This window comes from Mixophyes fleayi, chromosome 7 (genome assembly GCF_038048845.1).
Source record: "Mixophyes fleayi isolate aMixFle1 chromosome 7, aMixFle1.hap1, whole genome shotgun sequence".
NCBI classification, from domain to species: Eukaryota; Metazoa; Chordata; class Amphibia; order Anura; family Limnodynastidae; genus Mixophyes; species Mixophyes fleayi.
Window position 1 is genome coordinate 131,490,175 of NC_134408.1, and position 27,439 is coordinate 131,517,613.

The 27,439-nt window shown below is 40.2% G+C and overlaps 1 protein-coding gene across 2 annotated transcripts in view; it reads left to right on the top strand.

The window, feature by feature from the left end:
- DPP4 (dipeptidyl peptidase 4) overlaps positions 1–27,439 on the top strand; it is an 88,827-nt gene that overhangs the window by 8,598 nt on the left and 52,790 nt on the right. The window lies entirely within an intron of this gene.

The window sequence follows — 27,439 nt, forward strand, 5'->3', positions numbered from 1 at the left end:
AGTTTGTGGTTGTTTTCATCCCTCACTCTGTCACAATTCTGCACAAAACAGTACTTAGTAATCCAATCATTAATTAGCTAATACTGGTGTCTATAGCTTAGCCTCAGTCTGGCTACATGAATGAATGATGCTAGACACATCATTAGCTGACGCTTGCTCACTCTTGTAGAAACACAGTGTAGCTGCACACACAGCGATTCCAAACCAATAAAACATAAAATATTGACTTGACATTGAAATTAAATGACTAGATAAATAAAATGGGGAACATCTTATGAAAACCGTTCCACAGGTAACTGAACTGAGAAGGTTATTTTGCCCATTGCAACCAATCAGAAACCAGCTGTAATATTTCAAGTGGCGGTTTAGTAAATGAAAGAAAATATCTGGTTACAACTGGGAACATCACAATTTCTGCACATTTATCTGTGGGACGGCGATGGGCAGCAGGCGGCCCTCCGAGCCTTCACCTGCAGGACCCAGCTCCTTCCTGCTTTACTGCAGATTTGTCTGTTATAACTTGTAACACTTGTTTAAAATGCCTGTTGATATGTTTAATATTTCTTTGATGTAATGTGTTGTTTTAGCTTGTTACTGAGGTTATAGGTAATGTGTGGCCCTTTTGAAGGTTAGAGGGCTGCCCATGTGGCCCCTGAAGTGTATCAGGTTACCTGTCACTCTCTGCTCTAATGTCATCTGTTTGTGGCCAGATTAGCCCCTAGTGCAGTGATGGCTAACCTGTGACACTCCAGATGTTGTGAAACTACAAGCCCCAACATGCTTTGCCGGCTATCAGCTAGTTATCGATTGGCAAAGCATGCTGGGACTTGTAGTTTCACAACACCTGGAGTGTCACAGGTTAGCCATCACTGCCCTAGTGGTTAGCACTTCTGCCTCACAGCACTGGGGTCATGAGTTCAATTCCCGACCATGGCCTTATCTGTGAGGAGTTTGTATGTTCTCCCAGTGTTTGCGTGGGTTCCCTCCGGGTGCTCCGGTTTCCTCCCACGCTCCCAAAAAAACATACTGGTAGGTTAATTGGCTGCTAACAAATTGACCCTAGTCTGTGTCTGTGTATGTAAGGGAATTTAGACTGTAATCCCCAATGGGGCAGGGACTGATGTGAGTTTTCTGTACAGCGCTGCGGAATTAGTGGCGCTATATAAATAAATGGTGATGATGATGATAATCTGTTGTTTTGTCATAGATGTATTATGGAGATAATACATATATGCTAGTCCTAGTTTTGGCTGGGCTGTCCCAATTCATGGTCCCGAAAAGAGCTATGGCCTACCAAAAGGTGGGGATGGCTTTTGCAGAAATGTGGGTGTGATTGCATGGATTGGGACCAGGGGAGGACTGACTAATTTTAGCCCAGGGAGTGAGACTCGACTATTAGGAACATTTTAAAGGAAAAAAAATGTCCCAGTGACCCAGCTCAAGGTAGCCCAATATGGGTCCAGTCTGGGGGAAGGGGAGTAGATGCTGGACATGATCATTAACCTGAGTTTGTCCTGAGTTTTGTTTTTAAAATGCTGCAAATTGTTATTATGTTATTATGTTTTTATATGACTGCTCTATTAGATGTATCATGATGCAGTGATTTGATTACTGTGGAGAAGGCTAAGTGTATTTTGTCCTTTTTATAGCTTAGTTTTAGTATGAACATTTAATTATGCAACCTGCATAAACTATCAAGATGTTGACAATCATAAGGATCCTTGTTTATGAAAGTAATCTAAGGTGTTTGTCAAGTGCAATCTATTTAGGGTGATTAAGGTTTAGGCAGATACAATGTTCTTAATTAATGGTTGGCATCTGATTAGTACACTGCAAAGTCATTGCAAGCAGATTCAAATGACCTACAACTGGTTTTCATTCCAATCTGATAATTGAAGTCCGACCAAAGTTCATAAATGCTTGGTGCAAGCTTTACATTTCTTACTTTGTACTGTACGCTTCAGTTTAATTATTTCTCAACATATTTTTATAATCTTTATCAGCTATAATTAGTGTTAAGAAACATCAATTTAATTAGCATGAATTAAAAAGTATTAATTAAATAAAAAATAACATTGTTATTTTTGTTAATATGTTTAGTATTTTAAGGATAAGCACAGTTGGAAGAAATTTAAAACAGGTAATTTCTAAACTAAATTGTACAACTAAAAAAAACTGTAGGTGGACATTGCCTTAAAGGGTTGTCTACCTTTTGTCAACACCCCCCTACAGTAGATCTAGAGGGAGACAGACCCACTTTCCCATGTAGGAAAGTGGGTCTGTCTCCCCGGGAACACTTCCTATTACCTGGGGCTGGGGAACAATTGTTTGCTCATTTCTGCTGTAACGCTATAACAACTAACATAGTGCAATCCATACAGTTTCTTCATAAGAGCTCTATAAAGCTCTATTGAATAGGACTGGATGGCTTGAGTCCTGCGGCATGACCTGGACTGCACTACCAGTAATTCAGTCCTACTGGGTTTAAGCTTATCATACATATACTGTGTGCTTTCTAAACCTACACTATTTCATGAAATGTGCAGAAAAGGGTTTCCCAAATAGTTTCAGGGAAATTAGACGTTATTAGCCAAAACAGTGTATAAAAATACCTACCAAATTTAGGCAAAGAATCTGTCTAACCTCAAATCAATAGGCCATGCCACTTTGGCTTGTGGTAAACTCCACTCATTGATATTACCATTTATACCATTAAGTTTGTCTCACTTTAGCATACACTCAACTCAGGGTCCTAACAATCGGGGTGTAAGGGGCTGGTAGCTATGGGTCCAAGAGGAGAAGGTGGCTCAGCGATGGAAGGTTGCCCACCACAAGGGCCCCATGAGTCCCCCAGTCTGCTATCAAAAGAGCAGAGTGGAGACCTCTTCTGAGCTTATGTTCATTGTTTTGGGTAGTAAAGATCATTGGCTAACTTATTATACCCCTCATTGACTTAATTAAGAAATGTTACTTATCTGCTGTACGTTGAACCACAGATCCGCTAATAGACAGCTTTGAGGAGGGAATTCACTCACCTCTTTGGGTAGATGTTATTTGGGCTTATTAAACCCCTCTTCTGTGAAATTATTATTTGCATAAATAGGAAGTTGACAGGAGAGGGGCTTTGACAACTGCACTGTCGGTGTGAAGCAGGAAAGAGACCACTAGATAGATTGGGTCAGAAGTAACATATGTTTTTCTACAAGATTTTTTTCTCCATCAAAATGTTTTGTTTTGAGAGAGTATAGTCTTTAAAAATATCCTCCTTTTTATTTATAGCGCAAGTTTGAATAAGGTCTGATGTGAATGAGTGCATATTATTTGTAAAGCACTGTATAATATGATGGTGATATACAAATAAATAGTAATAAATAAATAAATAAATACATTTAGTAACATATCTATATTGTAAGGCTGGTGATAAATTAAAATTCACTTGTCTGCCCTACAAATTTGAATAAGTATGTTTTAATTATTTAAAAATAAAATAATAACTATTAATGGCAAATGTCTGCTATGGTGTGGTATGTTCCAGCACTTTGCAACCCTTCAGAGATAAACTTTTCAAACAGGTTGTTGTGAATATGGCATAATCACAAGTTAGGAATATTAGACCTAAATTTATAAATTTTCACTCCCCAAGACAGGAATTGTTTCTATCCTGTGACAGTCATGTGTGCCAGTAAACCAGGGGTTAACTATGCTGAATCTACTTCAAAGGTCTTTGGAATGTTTATATTTGGAGAATCTTGGTGTTATCATAAGTGTATTTGTCTTGTCACCTAGCTGGGTGGTGAATATTTTATTGAGACCCAGCTACAGGATTTTCAGATAAGATCAGCAGGTCACATAAGGTTTTATGGCACCTTTCATATGATATGCCAATAGAAGACAGTGTGACCATCCCAGGTCTTTATAATATTTCTTGCAGGGAAGTTACATCAAAGAAAATAATTTTTATAATCCATATCTGAAATGGCCACTGTACAAATTCCTAATCCGGGACCAAGCCACATAAAATATGTCAGCCATATCTACCAACCTGAGGGAGAACATAGAGGAACAACTTATCGACCTAAGGAATTTATATTTCCTAATGATGTATAATATTTGTCTATGTGTGAGATCATGTACTGTTGATTGAATGTTTTATTATATTTCTATGATTTGCCAGAGAAAAGATATATTGTTTATAAGAAGTCCTGAATGGAAATGTGTTTTGAACAAAGGTCATAAAAGGGGTCATAAAACTGACTACCATACATACAGGCCTCTTTTTTAGTGACCTAACAAGGAAAGGGGGAAGCGGCAGCAAAATATTGCTTAAAAATACTAACCTGATATTAGAAATGTTTCATTTCTTGGAGGTCAATATGCTATTGTATATCTGACCATGTTTCAGCTTCCTTAAGGGCAGTTACACAAAAGTATGTGAGTTTTTGGTTTCTGTTTTCACTCTTGTTTATTTTATGAAACTGTTTTGCAATAATATTACTGTACGTCCTTTTTATTATTTTTTTATATGCTTTAAGCATTGTGACTTTCTTTGTCATATTATACTGCATTTAATAACATTCTGTCCTTGTGTTCTTAAATAATCCATGTGCAAGTTTAACTCAGTTGTTTACAAATGCTTCATTTAAGGTAGATAATTATTTTGGTTACAGTAACTTATTAATTTAAGCTGTGAGTGTATTTTGAGATATCAAGGGAGTAACTGAAGAATTCCTGAAATTGTCCGATTTGGATCCAAATCTTAGTGGTGGCAGAAATGGGAAGATAATAGTGTGGGTGAGATATACTTTTGTGTAGTTTCATTATTTTTAGACAGACTTGGTGGTTTTATTTTAAACAACCCTTTCACATCCACACGTCATGCATACTCACGTGAGTCTTGTGACATAGGTCATTTAGAAGATCTACTCTTAAAGGTCATATATCCTTATACCCCCCTTCCCCCACATGCAAGCACACTAGCTGGGGGAGAGGATTGCATAAAAATTATATCCTAACAGAATTGAATTTGGTGCCCCCCCATGTACCTTTATGGGAGTAGATCCTGCTTCTCAGCAGTTAAGCATCGCCAGTGTCTTCTGTCTGCTGGTGTCTTATGCTCCGTTTCTGCTTAAACAGGTTCGGGAATATTGAGGGCCTGTTTGGAAAAGAGATTGTTATTACTCACCTCCTGGAAATTTGAGCAGTGAGTGAAGAATCTAGGTCTCCCTCTCCACAACCAGACATATTTTAAATCAGTAGTTTTTTCTGTTTAAAAACAATCCTCCTTCCACCCAATCAGCTCCAGAATCTAATTAATACCATTTACAGTAAATGTCTATTTCCACCCATATAGCCCCAACATCAAATGAATAGCACCCACGTATAATAAATAAGCCTCCCCAACCAGTTCTGACATTAAATTAATAACATTCCCATTTGATAAACAGACATACCCCACGCATCAGCCCATAAATTAAATTAGTAGCATTCCTATCCAATTATAGACCTACTTCACCCCTCACCAGCTCCCACCATTAAATTAATAGCATCCCCATTAAATAAACCAAATTATTCCTCCCCATACCCAACATTAAATTAAAAGCCTACATATGTAACAAATAGACTCTCACCAGCCCCAACATAAAATTATTAACATTCTATTTAACACAAATCGTATTTCCCCAATCAGCCCCACAAATTTCCTAATATTGAATAGTAATTATTATTAAATAATTCATATATTCTCTTCTCTCCAGACCCCCCCAATTCACTCCAGACCCCCTCCTCACCAGACCCCCCCTCAATTCACTCCAGACACCCTTTTCATCAGACCCCTCAATCCTTCTCTCTAGACCCCCCTCCTTTCACTCCAGACACCCTCCTCTCCAGACCCCTCACTCCTTCTCTCCAGACACCCTCCTTACTCCTTCTCTCCAGACCCCCCCTTCCCCACCAGACCCTTCACTCCTTCTCTCCAGACCCCCCCCACCAAACCACTCACTCCTTTTTACCAGACCCCTCTCTCCTTCTTTCCAGACACCCTTTTCACCAGACCCCCCCATTCACTCCAGACACCCTTTTCATCAGACTCCTCACTCCTTTTCTCCTGACCCTTCACTCCTTCTCTCCTGACCCCTCACTCCTTCTTCCCAGACCCCCCCCGTCCCCCATTCACTCTACACACCTTCCTCTCCAGCCATCGCTCCTGTCCAGCACTGCAGTGTTTCATCTGAGCGTCTCTTCTTCTGTCCTCTACTTCCTTCTGTACCAGTTCCTCGTCGCCTGTGTTTTGACAGTATCCTGACATCATTATTTGTCTGTCAGGATGTTGCAATAGCAGGAAGCCGGCACCCTCGCGCTGGCTGTCTTCAATAAGCAAAGTAGTCCTGCGGCCCTTTGCCATTTCACTGGTGACATGTAAAGGGCGGGCGGGTGTTGCGCCCCCACTAGGCCTTGCGCCCTGGGCTGTAGCACCGCCCACACCGCCATTGTTACGGCTCTGGAAAAAAGAAATGAGATTGAAAATCTCTGCTAGTGATTCACATAATCATCTTGTATTAGGTGTTTGAAATGTGTGTTATCCCTGTCAGCGCTGCAACACTCGCAAATGCATAGACAAGAAAAATTAGTGTTTTATGAACAATGGAGCTATATATATATATATATATATATATATATATATATTGATCAAAGCACTGGGGAGATGATAGATGGTCTGTATGTGTGTCACAGTTTTCTATCCTACGCTTTTAAATTCCAGAGATATTGCATAGATGCACCTGGTGCATCTAAATATTGCATAAATGTCACCTGGTGAGAACAGAGAGACTGGGTGTGCACCATTCCTGAAGCCCAGTTCAGTTCTTCTGCCCTCCCAGCAAGACAGCAGGGTGATTAGTAGCTACAGCTGCAAGGTGTAAATAAAAGGATGTGTCAGTATATCTCTATCTATACCTGGGGAAGGCAGCAGAAAGTTCATACAGAGAGAGAGACACTTGTGCTCCTTGTAAGTCAGACATGCTTTCAACACTTGTATCTGTGGTTTGGCCACTTAAGGGCAGTTTCAATTGGCCGCGATGTTCCTCAGAACATCTCAGCCATGCATTTTTACTGTTATTAGAGGTGCGAGCAAAAACAAGCGTTACTTCTGTTAAAAAAAATCTGTGCAAGGTGTCTTGCGGCCATTCTGGGGGTACCTGGTGCTGATTTTTTGACAATTGAACTCCCCCTTAGAGAGGGACAATGTTGTTAGTTACAGTCAAACAGGCTAGGATTTATTTTATGGATGTATCACTATTTTCTTGTCTAATAAAGCTAGCTGAGCATCTCTTGAAAACACTGAATGGTTAGAGGGAAAATTGAACATTACTTCTGCCCGAAGCGGAATTGAATGCAATCCTCATAGATACCTACTGCCACTTCATCTACCCAATCTTGGCTGGTTGGAAATCACTGAAGACATTACCCACGCCCTGAAGTGGACATAATTCAGGAACAGGCACTGTGGGATACACTCTGATAATCAATGATGAAACATAGGTAGAGACATGTATTTACAAAATGGGCCCATTAGCTTCATTATACATACCGTGTTTTAGCAAAAAATTGCCAGAAAGGTGAACTTGTCCTTTAAAAACATTGCTGCATAATATCCATATGACAGAAAGACAGAAGACAGGGAGAATGTTCACGTTCCAGGTATTGTTATATATTATCTACCACAAATTGTAAATTAGTATAAAAATCAATCATACGGTTTATACCCACTTATCTAAGTTCATTCATGAGCTGAAAACAGTGCCGCTTCGGGGATCTCCAGTGCTCCTCTACCCGCCATGATGCCCCTTTAGTGCTTAACTGGACATGCGCTCTCCCCCAATACCCCTGCAATAGTTCCGATACCTGCTCTGTTCAGAGTGGGGACATGTGCTCCATGCCAAACAAAATAATTTTCGGCAGAAGTGGGTTTGCATGGCGCCAATCAAGGACTAAATATGTTATATCAAAATCCTGCCTCCTAACACTATAGGAGCACCCTGTGCCCTTATTCATTTCAACATTCCTGTTTTCTCCTACATATTGCTCAGTTCAGCCTTGTTTATGTTGTATAGCTGTTTTATTATATATAACACTACTGGACATGTGAATGTTTCTATAACCTTTCATCATCATCATCATCATCACCATTTATTTATATAGCGACACTAATTCCTTAGCGCTGTACAGAAAACTCACTCACATCAGGCCCTGCCTCATTGGAGCTTACAGTCTAAATTCCCTAACATACAGACACAGACAGACAGAGAGAGAGAGGTCAGCCAATTAACCTACCAGTATGTTTTGGAGTGTGGGAGGAAACCCACGCAAACATGGGGAGAACATACAAACTCCACACAGAAAAGGCCATGGTCGGGAATTGAACTCTGTGAGGCAGAAGTGCTAACCACTGAGCCACTGTTCTACCTTTGTAGAATTGCTCCTAAAAATGTTCTTTTGCCAAATAACGGTCACCTGGAAGGTGATAAAGGCATCCCATTGTAATTGTAAGTCAAGGTTATAATAAGTCTGAAGGAAAACTTAATCTATGCTGCTTGTCTGCAGTTTAGCAGTTGTGTATAGTACCCGTTGTCACTTCTAGTGCAATGATCAAAAAACAAAAAGTAAAATGTGGTCATAAGTAAAACTGAACCCTGGAATTCTTAGTCAAAGAGAAATCTATGAATGTTAAACAAATCCAGCACACGTCAGCTACATTGTTTTATTTAATCCCAAGAGGGATTTTGTCTGTCAACTTGGAATACAAACCCAAAAACAACATTGATGGTGATCTCTGATAATTAAGCATGATAAATACATTCTCACTTGTGGTCCAAGACTAAATCACAGCTGGTGTATATACCATAATCTGCGTCTGTATCTTTAAATACTGAGATAAGTAAATAATTAATACTCTCATTATTTTTGGCCTGACTTAAGAAAGTGCAAAGGGAGGTAGAATATTTTGGAATAAAACCAAGGACAGGCAGACCTTACCAGCTGTTTCGCAACACTTTTTGTCCTGAGAAATGTTTCTGGGATACAGTATCGTCTTTAGAGTTGGGGTCTGTACAAGCACAAGAATGGATGGTGTTTATAGAGTTTGGAAAGTCTGGAGATGTAATGATAGTGTCTGAAAAAGTAACTGAAGTAGTGCATTGGAAAGTTCCAGATTGGAAAGTATTGTGCATTGGACAGAGACTGACGGAGAGCTGTTTGGGATAAGTGGCTGTAGTGCTTTCAGTATTTGAGTATAGGACAGCATATGAAATTGTATAATATTTTTGCATTTAAGTCCTTTGTATGTGTCTGTGCAGCTTTGCAAATTGGTTATTTTAAGAATTCTGGACTTTATATCTTTTTGTGTGTCAATGTTGGTGTTGAAACAACAATTCTGCAATAAATTAGTTTTTATTTTTGCTGAATAAAAAAAAAAAAAAAAAAAATTGTATAATATTGTAGTGTATAGGATAATAACAATACAGATAGTGTTCCATAAAATAACTTGTTGCCGATGAATTTTGAGTCATCCCGAACTCATTGGTGATATTTTATAAAGAAAGAGGAGGAATGGGAACGATGTCTTAATTTGTCTCTAGGATAGTCCCTCTCTGCACTCTTTATAATATCACCTTTGTTCTACTACTTCTGCCTCTGATGCTATTAAGTAAAATAATGAATGTAGTTACTGCTGTATTAAAGCACCACTTTTATATAATACACACTATGAAGCAGCGTTTCATCTGTTTTTTCCAACTGAATTAATACTTTGCAACCCTATGTGCCTCTGTTATTTTACTTACTTTCATATTGACTTTTTCTCATCTTTTTTTCTTCTTCTCTGTTCTTCTTGTCTTGTTTTCTTCTGCCGCTGCTCCTCTCGGCTCCTCACTGAAAATGACGTCTGGCGTGATGACTTCACGCCCGACATTCAGTGGGAGAGAGGAGGAGAGGAGACTGCTGGGAGCCGCTGCGCGGTCATGTGATTGAAAAAAAAAATCACATGACCGCCGACGGTGTGTCTCGGCAGCATTACCCCCAGGAATTTCATTTTTACCCCATTTGGGGTAATTTACCCCGGTTCCCCGACCACTGGTGTAGGACCATGTACCCACTGTCAAATTCATATCACAGCATCTCCTGAAACAACCCTGGGAGCCAAAATCTTTAACCATGTTCCTGTATATGGGATTGTGTATGAATACTAATAGCGTTGTTTTTTTTTATAATGATGTTTACAATAAATTATCCCTGGAATTAATTTAATTACATCTTCCGGGAAAAAAATATTTTTTGACATCAAGGCAAATAAACATCACAATCATTGAGGAGTTATAAAAGCCAAACAAAGTTACACGTTTTATTTTGAGAGATTTAAAAATGACGCCCCAATCACTTTAGCTAGATGACAAAGTTCATTTAATATTGTCATCAAGACACCATCAGTACATACATGTTTTCCTTTTCTTTTTAATAGCTATTCCCTGAGGCTGTATTGATAGTGCTTACTTTGGGTTTATGACGCCTGCATTAACAAAATAACTTTAACATTGTGTATAGTTACAAATTGTTACATATGTTTTCCTCAGTGCCAGGGAAACGAGGATGTGCTGACAGGGTATCCAAGCAATATTGTAATTAGTGAAGATCATTTCCCTTCTCAGGCTTTAGGTAGATTTTTAAACCCACTAAACCTTTATGATGATCTTCAAAAAAGGGAAAGTGGGCACCAGGTATATGCTAGTAATCCATTACAGAACAATTCCAGTAATAGTTATTTAGTTTCCTGTTTTGTCTTCAATGTTCTAATAGGTCTTGTACTTTTCAAACATGGGTTTTTAGGGTTAATTTACTAAAATTGCAATTTGGTGAAAAACTTGCCAAGAACCACAGCAGCTAATCAGGCATCTGTCTAGTGTAAGTTAGACAATTATTATTATTATTACCATTTATTTATATAGCGCCACTAATTCCGCAGCGCTGTACAGAGAATTCACATCAGTCCCTGCCCCATTGGGGCTTACAGTCTAAATTCCCTAATATAGACACAGACGGACAGACACACCGACTAGGGTCAATTTGTTAGCAGCCAATTAACCTACTAGTATGTTTTTGGGATTGTGGGAGGAAACCGGAGCACCCGGATGAAACCCACGCAAACACGGGGAGAACATACAAACTCCTCACAGATAAGGCCATGGTTGGGAATTGAACTCATGACCCCAGTGCTGTAAGGCAGAAGTGCTAACCACTTAACCACCATGCTGACCCTAATGACAATGAAGACAAGCTTGTGACAGTTTAGTGCAAATTCTGCTCCGGAAAGCAATTGTTACAAGATACAGGGACTGAAGGCCACTTGCTGATATTTGCGCTGCTAATCTTAGGGGTGCGGAGCCTAAACACACCTCCGGTCTTCGCCAGGAGCCCCCGCAAGGGAGTTTGGAGTTTGCTGCAAGGGACGTGCAGGTCGCAGCCCTCCAAGTGATTATCAGCAAAGTGGATGGTGAACAGACGTGGTCGTGCAGGCAGAGGTCAAACCGTTCAGGTAAATGAGGTACCAAAGGAATAGGCAAATCAGAGTCAGCAAGACAAAGGTCAGATACAGTGGTAGCAATCAGGCTGAAGATAGATTCAGGAGCAGAACCAGAGGAAGCCAGGTCGGTACACAGGAGGTCAGTTGGAGAGCAGGGAAACAGGCTGGAGCATAGGAAGACCTAGATACTCTGGGGCCTACCTGGTGTTAGGGGTAAGTTTAAGTAGAGGAGCCAATTCCCTGATTGGTGGCAGTGGTGCCGACGGTCAGAACAGCTGACAGCCAACAGGAAGTGCAGAGAAGCGTCCCGTTGCTTGGCAACGGAGACGTACGTGAGCTGCACATGCGCACTGAAAGCGAGGCCTGACAAAAGAAGATGGCGTCCCGTTGCTTGGCAACGGAGACGTACGTGAGCTGCACATGCGCACTGAAAGCGAGGCCCGACAAAAGAAGATGGCGTCCCGTTGCCTGGCAACAGGACAAGCTGCCGGCAAAGGAAGGCGTCCGTCCCGGGCACCGATGGTGAGTGCGAGGACGGCGCCTGACAGCAATGTTAGTAAAAGATCCTTTATCTGTGAATGACGTATACTGTCGAAAAAATGCAGAGATTCTATTGGTTAATGAACAGTAAATCTGGGTACACACTACAGGTTTTTCACCCAACTATCGGGCCGCTTACACGATAAACGCCAGGTCCAATATTACATTAGTGTGTACACTGAAAGTATCAGGTTTTATCATACCAAAGCACATCGTATCATTTTATTTAATTTTATAAACTGCCTTAAAATAACTATAATCAATGAAATAATGTCGTGCTGATTCTGCACTGTGTACGTACTCGTCTGTCCGACAATTCTGTCGATAGTTCCTCCAACAATGACGACATTTTGTGTGTGTATATTTTAATGTATAATGTTCTCTCTTATGTCTCCCACGTGCTGTATTGTCTAAACTTAAAGTGATGTTTAAATAGTGATGTTTTCATAGCGAATCAATAATAAACGTTTTTTGCATGCTTCATATGTCATCTACATGTTCCTGTACGCAAGTGTATACAACATGAATTGTTAACACATGTGAAAATACATATTCTCAATAAAGTCTCATTTATTTACTGATGTGACATGTGTTCATTTCTTCAATTCTGTATTATCTACCTGTAATTTTGTCTGCTATCATACCATCGTATTATATAGATATATATATAACCCCTTCTTCCGATTCTTTCTTATTCTTTCCCTCCGGTTCAGTGTTTGCAGGGTTGCAGCCATGGCGAGACGCAAAAAAGCACGAGCTTTGCATTCAGTTGAAGAGATCATTATATTGCAATAAATCGTAACAAGTGTACAGTTATGAACGAAGTTGCCGAACGTACACTATACACAAAGCAGAACAATGGAATGAATGGCGATGATGGAATTTCCTGTTTCTGGATGTATGTTTATGGGTGTTGTGTGCGCTGTATTATAATTTATTACTATATATTTTTAAATGCCCCACTTTAATGAATATTAAGTTATAGGGCATAGATAAAAAAATCAGGTAAAAATTCCAGCACGACCATTTTTGGGGTTGTCACTTTATATCAAAGAAATTTAACACTAACTCAGAGCGTTAAACATGACTATTAGGCAATAATTTCCATCAACTGTATGGTTATTTTCACCTTATTTCATTATTTTGCCTTATTTTTCCCAGCTGTAAAGCGCTACGGAATTTGCTGGCGCTATATAAATAAATGTTGATGTTGTTGATGATTCTTCCAAAGGCTATTTTCTTATCTGCAGCTTTTAGTGGGAATAAATGGTCACACCACAGTGATCCTTAACACATGTACAAAGGAGCAAGTATTAAATCAGACATTAAGTTTGTGTGTAAATCACTGGCCTGGAAAAGCAGAGCTCAAGCATGTTTTGTGGACCATAGCGAAAAAATAAAAGAGCAGCAAGTTCACATAAGGTCAGTGCACAAAGATCAAGGATATAATAAAAATAAGACTCCTCAGAATTTTTGTGCTGTCTAGCAATTTTCCAGATAAAAACAAAGTTGCCCCTAAATAGCCTAATGTCAATTTAAATCTAGAAATTAAAGGGGCTCTAACTGTGTAATTTTATCTTCCCTTAAACATTTTTAAAGAAAGAAAACACTTTTCCCCATTGCTTTTTTAGTGGTTAAACCATACTTGCCTACTTTTGGCAAGTGTAGTCCGGGAGAGGGTCGGGAAGGGGCGGGGAGCGGGCAAACCCGTCATTTTGGCCCAGTCCCCGCAACGAAAATGCCTTTTTTGTCACAGGGCCAAAATTACGCGATTCACAGCGAATCGTGTCATTCAGTTGCAGGATGCGGGAGACTTGACTGCTTCTCCCGGGAGTCCGTGAGACCGACACGAATTTCGGGAGTTGGCAAGTATGGGTTAAACATGCAAAATATAACCCCTATGCTATCTGTGAGCATTTGCTATATCCTACATGTCTTGAAGCTCCTGCCATCTTAAGCGGGTGAGCCCTAGCGAGTCCTCTGTCTACGGACAGCCCTATGTCATTGGGTTTGAACTGAGTGGCACAAATTGCTTTCTGAGAACTCTGATCAGATAAGGTGACAAAGACAAGATAATGTGATGGAGGTTGCCGGCCACTTGAAGATGGCAGAGGCTGCAGGACACGTAAATGCTCTTCATAGACTAAGGGCTAGATTTACTGAGCTGCGGGTTTGAAAAAATGGGGATGTTGCCTATAGCAACCAATCAGATTCTAGCTGTCATTTTTTTAGTACCTTCTACAAAATGATAACTAGAATCTGATTGGTTGCTATAGGCAACATCCCCACTTTTTCAAACCCGCAGCTTAGTAAATCTATCCCTAAAGCTTTAAAGGGTGAATATAAGAAAATATTCTTGTTATAAGAGCCTAGTTTCTGACAGGAGCTCTCCATTTATAAAAGAGGCCATTGTTCCTTTTTTCTTTCCCATAATCCCTTAAACTACTCTCAAAGGTCCCCTGACACACATGGCACATCTGTGATATGTGATGTCCTTGCTGTATATTACACTTCTTTATTCTGTCAATAGGCACCCACTGGAAAGTTCTTTGTGGAATATATTTTATATTAAACTGTGTAGTTATATTAGCAAACAGACATAACACATATTGCCTGTAAAACCAATATGAGGACACAACTAGAACATTCCATGTACAATAGAGTACATTGCTATAACACAGAGAAATAACACAGTAACACATTTAGGAACAACCCCACCTGCAGTCCCTCCAGTGTCATCACTCAAACAACATTAAGGACCTAATTCATTAAGGAACTTAAATTAAGAAGTTTCTTATTTAAGTCTCCTGGACAAAACCATGTTACAATGCAAGGGGTGAAAATTAGTTTTCTGTTTTGCACGTAAGTTAAATACTTAAGCTATCAAGGATTTGTGTGCTACATGAAAAAACAGTCAGTATTTAACTTATGTGCAAAACAGAAAACTAATTTTCACCCCTTGTATTGTAACATGGTTTTGTCAAGGAGACTTAAATAAGAAACTTCTTAATTTAAGTTCCTTAATGAATCAGGCACTAAGTCAGTATCTCAACACCCCTTCTCAACAGATGAGGTTTAATTCACTAGACCCATTTTGCTAGATAGTCTATGACAGTGATGGCTAACCTGTGACACTCCAGGTGTTGTGAAACTACAAGCCCCAGCATGCTTTGCCAGCTATCAGCTAGTTATCCACTGGCAAAGCATGCTGGGGATTTTAGTTTCACAACACCTGGAGTGTCACAGGTTAGCCATCACTGGTCTATGATGTCTTTCTCCAGCTAAGGGCTTGGTTAAAATATCCATACTCATGTCCTCTATTGCAGGGCATCTACGAAATGGTTCTACATGAGTTGTAATGTTAAGACACTTTTTATGACACCTCCTGCTTCCACCACCACCAGTTTGTATTCCTGTAAAGTGGTCCCCCTCCATACTGCGGAACTGCTTCTCCCCATGATCCACCGCACTTCTCAAGGAACTTACACTCTGTCCGGGTGCAGCCTGCACCCCTTGTCGCAGTCCCTTCCTGGTAGGTCAGCTATTGCTTCCCAGGATGTGGGTTAACATATAATGATTGCATTAGCTTTATATAAGAGGCACACAGGTGCTTTTCCTTTGTTTTCTCTGGTTGACGACCTTACTTCATCTGCCATGCACTCCTGTGTCACTTCATCTTTGGTATCTGGTTTCCAGCTGATTTCAGTCTCTGGTTCAGTGGCTGTATTGATTGTGTCTTTGGAGTTAAGCTAGGTACACACTACAAAAAGTTTATCCCAATGCGATATCTTTAACCATTTTACCAATGACTGAAAGTCCCGATCAGCATGCCGATTCGTGCGTACACACTTACACGATTTTACACGGTCTGAGCTCTTCATCTGTCATAACCATCTGCTGAAAAGATTGTGATTCTGTAAACTGTCGGGAGATCTGTCATAGCCATCTGCTGATCGTGAGTGCACACACATTGCAGAATTTGTACGGCATTGTTCCATCATTTACAGAGATTTTTAGTCCAGTTATAAAATGAAATGAAATAATACGATGTGCTTTGGTGCAAAAAAACGTGATCTTGAGAGCGTACACACTAAAGCTGTATCTTACCTAACAGTTGTTTATCGTGTGATTGGCACAATAATCAGGTGAAAAACCTGTAGTGTGTAGCTAGTCTTAGTGTTCCTTTCTTTATCTAGAGCTGCTGGGATCATAACTTAATTTCTCAGTTCCTCAACAAATGTCACCATGTTGCTTATTGTTAATTTTTCTGGTTTTGGATTTAAGATTCTTTTATTCTTTATTTAGAACATTCGCTATACCCAACGAGACTCCCTTACACTGCCTGGTTCTGTAGTTTACTGCGTCTTACAAAGGAAATGCTTTACACTCGAAAACTCAAATATATTTTATACTAGATTTCTTGCCATGCTATAGTTCATACTGAGTTTTCTCTACTGTTCTGGAGAATAGTCTATTCTGTAAATAACTGTCTGTCATTGAGGCTTCGGCCCAATATTTTTCAGATGGTCCTGAATCTGTTAACATGCATCTGATCATTTCAGTCAGGACTCTGTTCTTTCTTTCATCCACCCCATTTTTCTCTGTTGTGTAGGTGCTGTCTTGTGGTGCTCTATGCTGAGCTGTCTTAGGAAGTGTTCTATTGTGTGTTCCATGAATTCACCTCCATTGTCGCTACGAAACGCAAGTGGATTTCTTTGAAATGTATTTCTAGTCATTGTTACATAATCTTGTAACTTGTCCAGTACGTTGTCTTTGCTTTATATAAGGTGAGTAACTGTGTATATGGTATAGTCATCAGTGATAGTCACTATATAGCTGATACCTCCTGGTGTCTGTACTTGCATTGGGCCACACACGTCGCTATGTATGAGCTCAAGTGGTCTCAATGCTCTGCTGTCACTTTGCTTAGGGATTGTTATTCTTGTGACTTTTGATTTTATGCATCATTCACACCTGGTGGTTATTGAACAGTCTGATGCTGGGAGATCCTTAGGTCTCTCTTGACAGCTCATTACTGCTGTCCGTGTGTCTATGTCCTAGTCCTCTGTGCTACACATGGATACCGTTAATGCATCTGTGTGTGCTGTCTCACCGGTTGTGTTGCAGTGTTAAGACATTACAAGTGTCCTTCGGCTTTGGCTGTGGCTAATACTTTTCTTCCATTCTGGATAATCCACATATTATTCTGGAATTTGTTAGTAAGTCCTTTAGCGACACCTTATAGACAATAGTTCGTCTTCCAATCTGCGAACATATAAAACATTTTTAATCGGTATTGTTAAATTACTGCCGATTGTTTTGGAGCATATTAGCAGACTGTGTCCTATACCTTACACGGTGATATTGGTCCCATCTGCGAGATAGATTGCTTCTTTATGATTCATATCAAGTATGGTAAAGAAAACTCTGTCATTTGTCATGTGACTTGTCGCTCCTGAACCCATTGACCAACTATGGTTCAGATGAGTTATTGTCACTTTAACAGTTCCTCTCCACCTGTTTGTGCATATGTCTGTGAGTGTAGTTTTAACTCTCTGCTTGGACCCTTTCAGAAATATTTTCTGCTGTTCCGCTTTCCATATTGAGCAGTTTTTCTTTAAATGTCTATTTTTCTTACCGCTAAAGCATGCTCTTGTTTCCTTATTATGCAGCTGGTTATCTGTAACTCTAAGTGCTTTTTCTGTGTCACTTTCTATTTTATTCTTTTAAAAAAAAATAAAAAAAATCTGCGTTGATGATATTTATCTATCAATCTAGTTTTCCCAAAATCTAGTGTCAGTTCTTTTTCTGGCCCTGTTTGCAGAGCATTTAATAGTGCACTGTATGTGTCAGGTATGGCTACTATGTATATTCTCCTATAAATCTGAGCTGTGCTACAATTTCCAGCAGTCCATTTATATGTTGTTACAAATTCTTTCCTTTGCTAAGTCTAATTTGGTAGTTTACTTGGAAGGAATAATTTGCTGTGTAAGGTAGATCGTTCATGTAGTTTCTGTAGTGCATCCCACATGCCCTTAGCAGTATGCTCATGTCTTATATGAATTAGCTGATCATCTTCAACTAACAAACTTATGGTTGCACAGACCTGTCTGTTTTTCTTGTACCATTCTTGATCATTAATCTCTGGTCTGTCTGTGATTATAACCTCCCACAAGTCATCTTTAGTCAGCTGCGTTTCAGCTTTGAATGCCCAGTTGATAATTATCATTATACAGCTTGGTTACTGCTACTCTAAAATCTGTGCTGCTGCCATGTTCTTCCCTTTTTGTATATCTTTATTCCCTCTGAGGTATAATACTGTGTTACACACATGTGCTGTGCAGATTCTCTCAGGTCCTTGTGACTTGATTCCTGGTTACATGTGACTGAGCTCCTGGTACATGTGTCTGGGCTCCTGGTACATGTGTCTGAGCTCTGGGCTCTTGGTGCATGTGTCTGAGCTCCTGATACATGTGTCTGAGCTCCTGATACATGTGTCTGGGCTCCTGGTACATGTGTCTGGGCTCCTGGTACATGTGTCTGAGCTCTGGGCTCTTGGTGCATGTGTCTGAGCTCCTAAAACATGTGTCTGAGCTCCTGATACATGTGTCTGGGCTCCTGGTACATGTGTCTGGGCTCCTGGTACATGTGTCTGAGCTCTGGGCTCTTGGTGCATGTGTCTGAGCTCCTGATACATGTGTCTGAGCTCCTGATACATGTGTCTGGGCTCCTGGTACATGTGTCTGAGCTCTGGGCTCCTGGTGCATGGGTCTGAGCTCCTGGTGAATGTGTCTGGGCTCCTGGTGAATGTGTCTGGGCTCCTGGTGCATGTGTCTGGGCTCCTGGTGCATGTGTCTGAACTTCTGGTGAATGTGTCTGGGCTCCTGATGCATGTATCTGGGTTCCTGGTGCTTGTGTTTGGACTCCTGGTGCATGTGCCTGGGCTCCTGGTGCATGTGCCTGGGCTCCTGATGCATGTGTCTGGGCTCCTGGTGCATGTGTCTGGGCTCCTGATGCATGTATCTGGGTTCCTGGTGCTTGTGTCTGAACTTCTGGTGAATGTGTCTGGGCTACTGGTACATGTGTCTGAGCTCTGGGCTCCTGGTGCATGCGTCTGGGCTCCTGGTGCATGCGTCTGGGCTCCTGGTGCACGCATCTGGGCTCCTGGTGAATGCTTCTGGGCTCCTGGTGCATGTGTCTGGGCTCCTGGTGAATGTGTCTGGGCTCCTGGTGCATGTGTCTGGGCTCCTGGTGAATGTGTCTGGGCTCCTGGTGAATGTGTCTGAGCTCCTGGTGAATGCGTCTGAGCTCCTGGTGCATGCATCTGGGCTCCTGGTGAATGCTTCTGGGCTCCTGGTGCATGCATCTGGGCTCCTGGTGAATGCTTCTGGGCTCCTGGTGCATGTGTCTGGGCTCCTGGTGCATGTGTCTGGGCTCCTGGTGAATGTGTCTGGGCTCCTGGTGAATGTGTCTGGGCTCCTGGTGCATGTGTCTGGGCTCCTGGTGCATGTGTCTGAGCTCCTGGTGAATGTGTCTGAGCTCCTGGTGAATGTGTCTGGGCTCCTGGTGCATGTGTCTGAGTTCCTGGTGCATGTGTCTGAGCTCCTGGTGCATGTGTCTGGGCTCCTGGTGCATGTGTCTGAGCTCCTGGTGCATGTGTCTGGGCTCCTGGTGCATGTGTCTGAGCTTCTGATGGAATATGATATTGTTAGGGGTGTGGCCAATTTCATAATGAGACACAAATATGGCAGAGACCAGTCAAAGGGGCAGATTCAATTAAGTGCGAGCTTCCAAAGAGTTAGCAGGTACAATACATTAAGTTTAGCCTACACAGACAGATAACATAACACTATGTCTAGCATGCAAATCCTGTGCTGGATATAGTTAGTGAAATAAACTTTTTGAACCTTAGTTGGATCTGAATTCCTTTGGAGATCTTTGTAGATCTCTATTTTATGAGAGTGAAAATAACTTTGACCTTTTTAAATGTTGTATTTTCTTATATTACTGGTTAACAGAAAGGCACTGTAGCATTTATTATAACTGGCAACATAATATTCTAGCATGTAATAATGTCTTCCCCAGCTGTGGCCTGAATACAGGAAACATCTCAAGCAATAAAATTATGTTTTGATAACACTGCTTAAGAAGGTCAGAGTCAATTTTTTTACTGAACTGGTTATCTTTATTATATTGCTCTATCATGTTAATTAGCGCATAGTACAACAGGGCATTGTGGACACAGAAACAAAAATGCATCGTACTATCTATCTATCATACCCTGTTCGACTTGTAAATAGTCACATGTATTAATTTACCCAAGTTGGCACCAATATTCTAGGATGCTGGATGGCACTAAGGGTTGCCAAATAAAAAGATTAAATTGATCTCATGCCCAGAGGCAAACTTACCTAGTCTCACATTAAGTATCATCACTTGGGTATTAAATATTGATAGAGCTGCAAATTCACTAAATGTGTGAACAATAAAGTTTGGCCAGTTGACCTATTTTTTTGTACAATAGGATTTGCTATTTATGTGCCAAATTGCCACGTTTGAGATTTTTTTGTGTATAGAGATGGGGGGGGGGCGTAATTGTATTAAGTGTTTTTGATGTAAATGTCAAGTTGACAAATTGGTAAGTGCCAAGTAGGGATTTGTCTATTTGGTAAGAGTGAATCCATAACTGTATTGAACCAAAAGTTTGTTCTTTTGGTACTTGCCTCATTTTAGTCTTGGCTAATAACTTAACTCATAAACCTCATCAGTTAATCTAAAAACGAATGATATGTTTCTCTAGAAGCATGGTACCAGAAAAGTTAGTATGTTAGTCATTTGCCTTTGTACCAGAAAAGTTAGTCTGTTAGTCATTTGCTTTTGTACCAGAAAAGTTAGTCTGCTAGTCATTTACCTTTGTACCAGAAAAGTTACTTTATCAGTCATTTGCCTTTGTACCAGAAAAGTTAGTCTATCAGTCATTTGCCTTTGTACAAGAAAAGTTAGTCTGTTAGTCATTTGCTTTTGTACCAGAAAAGTTAGTCTGTTAGTCATTTACCTTTGTACCAGAAAAGTTAGTCTATCAGTCATTTGCCTTTGTACCAGAAAAGTTAGTCTGTTAGTCATTTGTCTTTGTACCAGAAAAGTTAGTCTGTTAGGGCCTGATTCATTAAGGATCTTAAATGAAGAGGTATCTTATTTAAGTCTCCTGGACAAAACCATGTTACATTGCAAGAGGTGCAAATTAGTATTCTATTTTGCAAATAAGTTAAATACTGACTGTTTTTTCATGAAGCACACAAATATCAACTTTAAATTTCAGTGTACAAATAAGCTATCAAGTATTTGTGTGTTACATGAAAAAACAGTCAGTATTAAACTTAGGTGCAAAATAGAATACTAATTTGCACCCCTTGCATTGTAACATGGTTTTGTCCAGGAGACTTAAATAAGATACCCCTTCATTTAAGATCCTTAATGAATCAGGCCCTTAGTAATTTGCCTTTGTACCAGAAAAGCTACTCTAAAATATTTACCTTCTTTACTGGTCTCTTTTCTTTCCTGGCAGCCCCTTCTAACACCTGTGGCGTTTCATGTACACAAGAGGGAGCAGACAGATTCAGCAGATGTTGTAGTAGTAAAAAAGAAAAATCACAAATGTAATGTTAGACTGTTACATGTGTTTTAACAATTGTTTCTTAATGTTTGGATTCATAAACAATGACTTAGCAACTTGAAAGTAGAGATGAGCAGTACAAATTCAGAGAAATCAGACAGATCCGAATTGTGAGGAACCAATCATGACTCGTTTTTTTGTGCCAAAATTGGGTTCTGAAATCGAGACAAAGCGTCATTTCCAGTAAAATGTGTTTCTCGAAAAATTTCAGAATTGATATCTTCATTATATAGCCCTCTCCTGTGTTCTCAGTTGCCATTTTAGGAGTGATAGCCTGTGGGTAGTATGTTTGCTGCAAAATCTATGCTCAGAAAGTCTCTTGTAGAGGGGTGGACAGGGTGAAAGAGGCAATTTATATTGAACTAGCTGTGATGTTACTGCACAAATCAAAGAGTTTATGTATAGGTCAGTTTGCTGCAATTGTGTGCTGATAAATTGGGTGTGAGAGTGCAGAGTAGACATGTAGTAACTTCTGCTTATAATAGTATATTAGTAAACTAATTAGGAGTGAACAATAAATATTTTTTTTGATTCTGAGCAGCACCCCCCAAAAATATAGTTCTTGCTTTTAAAATCCCTAGTGTTTCAATCTGAATACAATTTTGTGTCGGGCAGTATCAGTGACATCTTAACTACTAAGCAGACAAAAAAAAGGGTGTCCTTTGACAGCGCCTCCCAAAAATAATGCATTTTTTTTAAAGAACCAAATGTATAAATTTGAATTATATTGTGGAGCAGTGTCAGAAGAGTTGTAAGGTAACAATCCCTCCTTTCCCTATCTCATTGGGCATTCACCTGGGGTGGTGGCAGCTACAAGTAGCTCCAACTTTAATCCTCTTGTCAACACTGGATCAGTCTACAGATGAGGAGTATCCCAGTACCAGTACTGGCTGTAGTAGTACTTTTTCAACCCCTACTAGCAAAAAGTCATGCGGGAAGAAAGCGTAATAAAGTGCGCTCAAAGGGCTAGATTTACTAAACTGCGGGTTTAGAAAAGTGGATATGTTGCCTATAGAAACCAATCAGATTCTAGCTGTCATTTATTTAGTGCATTCTACAAAATGACAGCTAGAATCTGATTAGTTGCTATAGGCAACATCTCCACTTTTTTAAACCCGCAGTTTAGTAAATATACCCCAAAATGATTTCAGTTGTGGGGTGGGCCAACGATGGGATATTTTGTTTTACTAAAATTACTACCCTATCAGCCTGTGCTCTGCCTTTATGTTTTAACGGTGTCCTTTATTTTATTAAACTGCCATCCTGTCTGCCCCTAGGTTTCATATATATTTTATTAAACTGTCATTGCATTTGTGCCGCTGAATCTTTAGCCAGCCAGCCTGCCGCGGCCTTGGGCCAAAATTGAATATTTTCACAGTTGTGAAAAGATTATTAGAAATAACTGTTAATAACTGTAAATGAATGTTAATGCTATAAGTACTAATTTAGGATGATCAAAAACAACTAAAAAATGACATGATTTTGTCCTAGGGCTGCAGGTGGCCCTCTGAGACTTCACCTGTGGCCCCCAGCTCCTCTCTGGTTTATTGTCAGGTTTATTTGTTATAGCTCGTAACACTTGTTTAAAATGCCAGCTAATATGTTATTACAGATGTCTCTTTCTTTGATTAAATCTATTGTTTGAACTTATTACTGAGATTAAGGATACTGTGTGGCCCAGTTGAAGTTTAGAGGGCCACACGGTGTGGCCCCCAAAGTGTATCAGATTGTCCATCACTGTTCTAGAGAATGATTGGTTGCTATGGGCAACGCCTCTTTTCCTTTTCAGAAGTTTTAGTAAATCTACCAATTAGTATGAATAATCCAAACTTGAACTGAAGTATTTTTGTGTGTTTGGGGTTGTTATATGAGCCAACACAAACTGGGCAACATATGATCAGATTTTATCAAATAATCGGACCTAAACTTATGTGTGGCCGACTATAGATAGAAATGTCAGTCTAACTATGCATCCTGTGCGAATATATATATATATATATATGCGTACAGATTAAGTTGCAGAAAAACCTTACTTATGCGTGTGTGCTCAGTTGCCCGTATACGACAGGTGTACAAATATGTATACTTCCACCTAACTATGGAGTAGACATGCAGCAGTGTTACTTGTAAAGGGAAAAGCCTCATTACCCTATTTGTACATAGTATAATGTAATTAATTGTTGTATACACAAGAGACTAATGTCTTGATGGTGGTATTAATAAATACGAAATAATAAAAACAGTATTAAATATAAAGCCCCCACGTCTGTTGCACCACTTTAAAAATAAATGGTAATTTTCTTTCCCCTCTCCAAATCTAGAAATGATAAATAAGAAATCCAAATAGATGGCCTCGACTTGATATAATATAGCAGCAACACTAACGAATAAGGTGCTCTCAGCGCAGGTACGCACGCAGGGGGGGTTTCTGGGTCTCCAGAAACCCCTCCCCTCCTCTAACGAAGTGCCCCACATAGCGGCACTGTACTATACAGCAGCCGCGGCGCTGTCAAAGACGCGTCCGCGGACGCTTCTTTGACAGCGCCGCGGCTGCTGTATAGTACAGTGCTGCCGAAACGGAGCTGCGCTCTCTCGCTTTTTTTTTTTTGGGAGCCCCCTCTTAAAAATCCTGCATGCGCCGCTGCAGCCGGAGGGTTCCATACAGAGGCAGCCAATCAGAAGCAGGCAGATAATACTACATCTCGTATATATTTGCAGCAGTCCTCTAGTACTTTGAGATATGACTCCTAAGAGGTGAACCTGCGGATGTATCTACGTTTAAATATATGGCATCCCCAGGCATGTACTGCACTCAACTAACGCCTCTCCATGCATAAAATCTAAGATACACACATACCTGGATATGGACATATTTTGGTGCACATGCCTGGTACTGCTTCCGCAATTTTAAATATCTTTGCTGTGAGGACATAAAAACATTTGCACTTGCAGGTATACAGATACAGTATAGCGTTTTTGACACTGTGAAGTTTCCGCACGGTCACAGGGAAACAACTCGAACACTCTGTTCATCTCAAACAATTGTTTTCCATCTGTAAGTCTGAGTGTCATGAAATTGATTTTTATGCTGGATTTTATGATATAATAACGTTCTTTTTAAAAAATTAAATGGTTATTTTAATGTTTGGACAAGAAAGTGTAAGACCTGTTAAATAGTTCTCCCCACTAAAATATAGTCTATAGACATTAAGTGTGACTGCATTTGCCAACTAGAAATGCTGAATATACTGTATAGGGTATTATTTGAGGTTATCATAGAATTATTGTAGCTAAAGTGGGGGGGGGGGGGGGGGGGGGTTCAGTAAATTAAAACAATGCTGCTCGCTCTTTGCTTGGCTTAGCTCCAACTGCAAAATAGAGAAGGCTGCAAATTCCGGTCTAGTAAACTGATGATCGGGGCATTACATAGACAGATGTGGCAGCACCTTAACATAATTGTGTAAAAGTAGTTTACAGGGCAAATGGGATTATAGATCCCACATGTCCCAGTTTCTCCAACTCAGCTCTGGTTTTTATCAACAGAAATCCAGAACTTAGAATGTTGTAAGAATTCAGACTCCTGATGTTCTTAGATTAGAAGCACCAATGGGAATATGATCATATAAGAAAAATAAGCATGGTGTGACTTTGAAAAACTTCCTATCACGAGGATATTCTAGTTATCGCTTACAAACATGTGGGAGAACTACGAGAGGGGACACTGCTGAGTGTGTCAAAAAGACTGACTATTTCCAGCTGCCCACTTTGTGATACTGTAGAAAACACCACTGTTTTATATTTGTCCCTATGTGACAAATAAACATTGCTTATTAAAGAGTTTGTTATTTGGATTGTGATAGAAAAAAGGAATGAACAGTTTATTTAGTCTGCCCGGTATAATGATGAAATATCCATTTTGCTCATTGTTTTCTTCTTTTTCAAAATGCTCTTTTGCATCCACTCTTTGGGCCTGAGTCATTAAAGAAAGTAAGGCATGTTCTCTGGGACAAACCATATTACAATGCAAGGGGTGCAAATTAGTTTATTATTTTGCACATAAGTTAAATACTGGCTGTTTTTTCATGTAGCACACAAATACTTGATAGCTTTATTTTTACACTGAAATTTAAAGTTGATCTAGGACATGCCCTACCCCAGCTATAAATCTGCCATCACATTTTCTATTTACCTCCCCCTCCAATGCAACATGGTTTTTCCAAGGTGCAAAGTTACTCCTTTATTTTTTGCTTTACTTTCCTTAATGAATCAGGCCTGTAGTTTTTTGTGCACATTTTGACCAACTGTAAATCTGTCCTGACATTTTACATTTACCTCCCCCCTCCAATGCAACATGGATTTGCCCAGGAGCAAATTTACTCCTTTTTTATGCTTTGCTCTCCTCAATGACTCAGGCTCTTTGTCTCCTCTTTGTTCAGATGCTCCCAGTTTTTGATGTTGACCACAGGTTGTTCTATCACTGCCCATCACAATGCTCACCACAGCACAGAGTATTTCTTGTGATTGTATTATTTAGGACAGGGCTAATTGTGACGGGGCTGTGTCATGTGAGGAGGGTGATGGAGGCAAGCAGGAAGCCACAGAGTGCTCCAACAACACAGACTAGTGTTGTGAGACAAGGGTGGAACAGAACGAAAAAAAAAAATTGGGGTTAGGGCCCTGCAGTGTCACTCGAGTCTCCTGGGCTTCCCATTCTGCTCTCCAAAGTGGAGAACGGGGAAGCTCTATCGATGTCTGATGCATGTGTTAACTGCGCATGCCCCTGTCATGACTGAGCATCTTCTCCAGGCCCGTAGGCACCCACAATATTTCTGCCACTGTTGTGAGGACTATGTGGTAAAAAATAGCAGAGTTTGTGGTACCATATGCACCTCAAACAATGTCCATACATCCAACTGAGGCTGGTTACAAACTACAGGTTTTTCACCCAATTATCGGGCAAACACGCGATAAACGGCCATTCTGCCCGATATTACATTAATGTGCACGCTCTAATGATGAGCGATTATCGTTCCAAAGCTCATCGTATCGTTTGATTTTATCAACAGATTAAAAATCTCGGTCAGCCATGGAATGATGTGGGCCCAATTCTGTGTATGCTCTCATGACTAGCAATGTAATTATCCCTATAATATACATGGGCAATGCTGCATGCACTACTGTTAGGTGCATGCAGCTCTCCCTTTTCAAGCAGAAGTGGGGCAGGGTTCAACCACCTCGATTATACAGCGCCCCAGGCTTGGAGGTGGGTTTCCAGGCACTAGAAACCCTCCTCTGTAATTAGATCTCCGTAGATTTTACAGAGTCACAATCTTTTCAGCCAATGGTTATGTGGAGAGCACAGATCTAAATGTAAAACATCTATTTTCAGTCATTGACAAAATCATTAACGATATCGCATTGTGAGAACCTCTCTATTGTGTGTACCCAGCCAAACTTATTGCTTGCAACTTTTCTACTATTTCTTTTAATCCTTTTTTTCCTACTTCTTTCTGAGTCTTGTCGACTACTTACCTACAGGGTGCTGAAGTTGATGAAGAGACTTACAATAAAATGGCAACAGACAGCTTCTCTCAGCAACTGTTGTGTCACACGTGTGTATATGATCTCATGGCATCTAATGAAAATATGTGAAGCTT